Here is a 6,562-nt window from a genome sequence, read left to right as displayed (position 1 = left end):
GTTCTGCTGTGCATGGGGTCGCTAGGAGTCGGAAACGACTCGACGGCACTTAACAACAACAACAATTTATTTTCTCACATGATTTATGCATGATAATTTATTTTCTTATCTAACTGTAAATAATTAATATTTTTGTCTGTACTGATTTAACAGTGATGCAATTCTCTCTCCATTCTCTTCATATCCATTTGTAATGTTATTGTATTGTTCAATTTAAAATTCCTGGAAGTAAGTAGTAGATCTTCATAGCTCCTTTGGAAGGGCTTTTACGAGAATGTCATCTTAGAGTATTATTATTTTTTTTATTATTATTATTTTAATAAATGCTGTTTTGTCTAATAATATTTTTGTGGAAAATTACTTTGATCCTGTTAAAACATCTCAGCTTCATTAGAGCTCAGTGGATTCATATTCCTATTCTATCCAATATGTTGAAGATGTTAAGCATACATTGATGGGTCTAAAATTAACTGAAATGACAGATTACTAATGATTAACTTTTTTAAAATCCTGAAAGGATGAAAATTCTTAAAGATTTTTTAGAAACTTCTTGGTTTTAAAAGCTATGAATACTATATTTTCTAATAAGACACAGAATCAGAAGGGTATGTCAACTGAATCTATAAGGTAGACTTCAATTAAGTTATTTTATTCATAGTATATTAAATTGTGTTTTACTTGATACAGACAAATATAGATGAATAACTTATTTTTTATCTTTATGTAAGAAAAAGAAATCATGTTTCTTTCTTCTGTGACTTGCTGTTATCATACAAGTTTGTTTTAAGTTAAATTATGTAATTGGATAATATTATAGCTGGCGGTTCAAACTCACCAGCCACTCCTCAGAAGGAAGGTTGGGCAATCTTCCTTAGTGATACCACTGTGGAAACCCAAGGAGGGGTCACTGTGAGTCGGGTCTGACTCGATGGCAAATAACAATATGTTGTTGTTAAGTGCCATCGTGTCATTTCCGACTCATAGCGACCCCATGCACAGCACAACGAAATACCGCCAGATCCCGCTTCAGCTCCATGATCTTTGCTATTCTTGAGCCCATTGTCGCAGCCACCATATCAATCCATCTCGTCGAAGGCCTTCCCCTCTTTTGTCAAAATAACAACATAGTTCATGAATAATATCTATTGAGTGAATATTACAAAATACATTGATCTATTTTACGGTAGGTATATATTTGAGTGATTTTAAGTTTTGGGTAATTATGAAAAATCATCTTGCAAATATTCAGAAACATATTCCCCAGAAGATATATGCAATAATTTCTCAAAAGTATATACCTAGAAGTAGGAAGACTGGGCAATCTACTTCCGTAAAGATTTACCACCTCAAAAAACCAAAAGGGGTCTTTGTGAGTCGTAATCAACTCTATGGCAATGAGGGTTTTTTTTTTGTTTTGTTTTGTTTCTTTCTTATTTTATGAGAAGTAGAACTATTGGGTCAAGTGTATATGCATGTTCAATTTTAGATGCTATGGCCATCTTGTTTTTCAAAGTGTTTGTATCAATAGGAATCTTACTAATATGAGTTTCCCATTTTCCACATCCTCTGAACACTTGGGATAGCCAAAATCTCAATTTTTGCTAATTTTAGGATATAAAACAAAATTCCTCTGTTTTTAATTTGTATTTTCTTATGCTAATGAGAACTGGGAAACCTTATGAATAGCCCTGAAACATTGAAACATTGTCAGATAGAGTGCTGACATGAGCCCCTTAACTTGGAAGACACTTAAAATATGACTGAAAAAGAGCTGCCTCCTCAAGGCAGAGTCATCCTTAATGACACCGATTAAGTAAAGCTTTCCAGACCTTCATTTTTAGATGGGGCATGATGCATAAAGGCAAAAAAACAGCTGCAAACCTTAATTAATAATTGGAACATGGGAAGTACAAATCTAGGAAAACTGGAAGTTGTCAAAAATGAAACGGAATGGATAAAGATCAATATCCTTGGTGTTAGTGAGCAGAAATGGACTGGTGTCGGCCACTTTTAATCAATCACATGGTCTATTATACCAGAAATGACAAATTGAAGAGGAATGGCATTGCACCAAACCAAAATCTAACTCACTGCCACTGAGTTGAATCTGACTCATAGCCACCCTTCCTTGGGTTTCCAAGGTGGTATCTCTATGGAAGTAGATTGTCCAGTCTTCTTTCTGAGGAGTGGGTTTGAACCGCCAGCTTTCTTGTTAGCAGTCAAATGCCTTAGGCACTATGCCACCAGAGCTCCTAATAGCATTGCATTCATCGTCAAAAAGAACATTTCAAGATCAATACTAAAGCACAATGCTGTAGGATATAGGCTAATATCCATATGCCTACAAGGAAGACAAGTTGATGCTACTGTTATTCAGATTTGTGCACCGACTACTAAAGCGAAAGATGAAGAAATTAAAAAAATTTACCAACTTCGGCAGTCTGAAATTGACCAAACATGCCATCAAGATGTATTGATAATTCCTAGTTATTGGAATGTGAAAGTGGGAAACAGAGGAATCATCGGTAGATGTAAAATATGGCCTTGGTGATAGAAATGACACTAGAGAGTGCATGATAGAATTTTGCAAGGCCTATAACTTATTCATTGCAAATACCTTTTTTAATCAAAATAAATGGTGACTATACATGTGGACCTTGCCAGATGGAATTCACAGGAATCAAAATGAATTCATCTGTGGAAAGAGGTGACAGAGAAGCTAAATATCATCAGTCAAAACAAGGCTAGGAGCTAACTGTGGAACAGGTCTTCAGTTGCTCAAATGCAAATTCAAGTTGAAGCTGAAGAAAATTAAAACAAGTCTACAGAGACAAAATATGACTTTGATTGTGTCCCAGTTGAATTTAAAGACCATCTGAAGAGCATATTTGACACATTGAACATTAATGACTGAAGACAAGATGATTTGTGGGATGACATCAAGAATATCACATATGAAGAAAGAAAACTGTCATTAAAAAGACAAAAAGGAAGAAAAGACAAAAATGGATGTAAGAAAAGACTCTGAAACTTGCTCTTGAACAGAGAGTAGCTAAAACTAAAGCTGAACAGAAGATTTTGTCTTGAGAAGATGGAGTATTATAATGAAAAACGCAAAGACCTGGAATTAGAAAATCAAAAGGGAAGAACACACTCAGCATTTCTCAAGCTGAAAGAACTGGAGAAAAAAATTCAAGCCTCGAGTTCCAATATTGAAGGGTTTTACGGATAAATATTCTGTCTCATCTCCAATGATCTTCAGTGTGATTGCTCATAATGTTTTTATTTATTCATTCATACATTCAAACCATATTTCCTGAGTGCTTACCATGTGAAATTGTAAAGGACTACACTTTATCTGGATCCACAATCAACACCTATCGAAGCAGCAGTCAAGAAATCAAATGAAGTATTGTATTGGGCAAATCTGCTGCAAAAGACCTCTTTAGAGTGTTGAAAAGCAAAGTTGTAACTTTAAGGATGAAGTGTGCCTGACCCAAGCCATGATATTTTCAATCGACTCATATGCATGTAAAAGCTGGACAAGGAATAAAGAAGATCAAAGAAGAACTGATGCCTTTGAATTGTGGTATTGGTCAAGATTATTGAACATACCATGGACTGCCAGAAAAATAAACAAATCTGTCCTGGAAGAAGTACAATCACTATACTTCCTAGAAGCAAGAATGGTGAAATTACAAGTACATCTTATATACTTTGCTGATGTTATCAGGAGTGACCAGACGCAGGAGAAGGGCATCATGCTTTGTAAAGTGGACCATAAGCAAAAGAATTGAAGACTAAATAAGATAGATTGATACAGTGGCTGTAACAACGGGATCAAACACAGCAAGGATTTGAGGATGGCACAGGTTCAGGCAGCATTTCATTCTATTGTACATAAAGATTCTGTGAGTCAGAACTGGCACCTAACGACACAACAATAGCAATAAATGCCAATTTATTGTAGTTTTAGTTGCATTTACATTGGTATTAATGATATTAAGCACTTTTTCACATACTTACTGGCCATTCCTATATCATTCTTTGTGAATTGTCTGTTCAAATCATTCTCCCATCTTCTTTTTGTTCTTGTCTATTCGTGATCTTAAGAGGAATGCTCTGTGTCTTTCTCCACTGATTAAGATGTTAGCTGTGGATTTTTCATAAATGCCCTTTATCATATCAAAGAATTTCCTCTGTATTCCCAGCTTATTGAGTGTTTTTCATTGTGTTGTTTTATTTGTTTCTTTTTCTCTCATGCCAATGATATTGAGAGTTGTTTTAGGTACTAACTAGGTACTTTTTTAGAGAGATATGTTTTCAAATTCTTTGCCAAATTTTTAATTGCATTATTTGTCTTTTTAATTGTTCAGTTGTAAGAGTTTGTTATATATTCTAAATACTAGTCCCACAGAAAATGCGTGATTTGCAAATATGTTCTCCCATTAGGAGGATTGTCTTTTCACTTTCTTGATAGTGTTCTTTAAAGATCTAAGGCTGTAATTTTTTATTAGGGTTATTTTATTTTACTAGAAATTATATGTTCGGTGGATCATTTAGCCTGACCATTATTCAAATCTGGGCTTTACTATTTTTTAAATAATTTATTTTATTTCTTCTTCTTCTTGTTGAAAATATACTCAAGAAAATATACACCAATTCAACAATTTCTAGGTGTACAGTTTAGTGACATTGATTACATTCTCCAAGTTGTGCAACCATTCTCTTCCTTTTTTACAGAATTGTTTCCCCCTCATTGGCATAAACCCATTGACCATAAGTTTCCTGTCCAAACTATCCACTTGTTGCTGTCAGTTTGATGCCATATAGATAGGAGCTTGAAGATGTTATGCTGAGTGAAATAAGTCAATCACAAAAGGACAAATATTATGTGACCTCACTTGCATAAAGACAAGGACAGGCAAATGTTTAGAGAATAAAGTTTTTTAGTGGTTACCAGGGATGGAAGGAAGGGGGAAAAATGAGAGTTATTCTTATGGAATACTGAGTTTCTGTTTAGGGTGACTGGAAATTCATAATGTTTAAGGGTAATGGTTGCACAGCTGATTAATATGAAAGATGTCAGTAAGTTATACACCTATAAAAAGCTGAACTGGCAAATGTGGTGTGATAGATATATTTACAACAAGAACAACAAAGACTAGCTACTGAGGTTGCTTTTGTACAACCAAACATTTTATATCATTTGGTATCTTGGTTTAGAGGTTTAAGGCCGTGATTTCATGAGCCACCCCAAATAATTGGCCTAATATAATTTTTAGTGCTTCCGTTCTACCTCCCAGTGCACTGTCTAGTTCCTGAGGTCTTAAAAGATTTCAAGCAGCCATTCAATGCACACCAACAGATTCCTTTGTGCCTGAAACAACAGAGGAAGAAGAGAGTCAGGAATAGGAAGAAGAAGTGGAATATTTGGCTGATTGCTTCCATGAACAATTATTTCCTTTGTCATGAGGCCAGAAGAACTGGATGGGACTGTCTGTCATCAAAGAACACTTTGATCCAAAAGTCCATAGAAGAAAGTTGATCAAAAAGAGAAACATACAGAACAGAATTCTGTTTTCTTGGACCCATAGAGGGTATATGAATACCTGAAATGGCTGCCTTGAGATAATCAAAAATAAACCAAAAATATCCCATGAAGTCTTCTTAAAATAAAAAATAAAAAAATAGTTTAGCTTAACTACTGAAAAAGAGTTCTTCCCTGAGCACTATGCTCTTTTAAAGAACTCTGTATATGGGATCAAAAGCTTTTAATATTAATGAAGACCAATTTATCTGTTTTCTTTTTTTGGTCATATATTTCATGTCATATTGTCTAATCCAGAATCATGCAGAATTATGTCTCTGTTTTCTTCTAAAAATGATACAGTGTTTGCAATTACATGTAGATCTCTGACTCAGTGTGAGTTAATTTTTATATGTGGTATACAGTAGAGATCAATTTGATTCTTCTCCTTATGATATCCAGTTGTTCCAGCAAGATTTGTTGGAAAAACTATTTGTCTCTTTTATTTATCTTGACACCTATATTCAAACCTTATTCTTTTTTAAGATTGCTTTTGCCATTCTGGGCCACATATCTTTTCATATAAATTTTAAGGTCAGCTTGTTTATTACTGCAAAAAAAAAAAAAAAATCCCACTGGGATTTTGATAGGAATTGCATTGAATCTGTAGATTATATTGGGGAGTATTGCCATTTTAATAATAATTAATCTGCCAATCCACAAACAGAGGGTGTCTTTATATTTATTTTAGTAATGTTTTGAAGTTTTAAAGGTAAAAGTCTTGCACTTCTTGTTAAAATAAATTCGTAAGTACGTTACTTGATGTACCAAAAACCAAAAACCAAACTCACTACAGTGGAATTGGAGCTAACTCATAGTGACCTCTCCTTGGACTTCCAAGGCAGTGTCTCTACAGATGTAGATTGTTCAGGAGTGGGTAGGCAAGTAAAAAATGTCAGCATTGCATTAGTTTCTTGAAACATTTCAACTGGTATTCTGTCAATTCCCATAGCCTTGCTTTTCCCCAATGCT

General features: G+C 34.4%; 1 protein-coding gene across 1 annotated transcript in view; it reads left to right on the top strand.

Moving 5' to 3' along the window:
* Window positions 1-6,562, top strand: part of MMRN1 (multimerin 1) — a 104,685-nt gene that overhangs the window by 36,681 nt on the left and 61,442 nt on the right. The gene's annotated exons all lie outside the window — the stretch shown is intronic.

Source organism: Orycteropus afer, unplaced genomic scaffold (genome assembly GCF_000298275.1).
Source record: "Orycteropus afer afer isolate SDZICR_OR568_19922 unplaced genomic scaffold, OryAfe1.0 scaffold00445, whole genome shotgun sequence".
Taxonomy (NCBI): domain Eukaryota; kingdom Metazoa; phylum Chordata; class Mammalia; order Tubulidentata; family Orycteropodidae; genus Orycteropus; species Orycteropus afer.
Note: the sequence above shows the minus strand (reverse complement) of the source record. Positions and strands in the feature narration are given on the sequence as shown.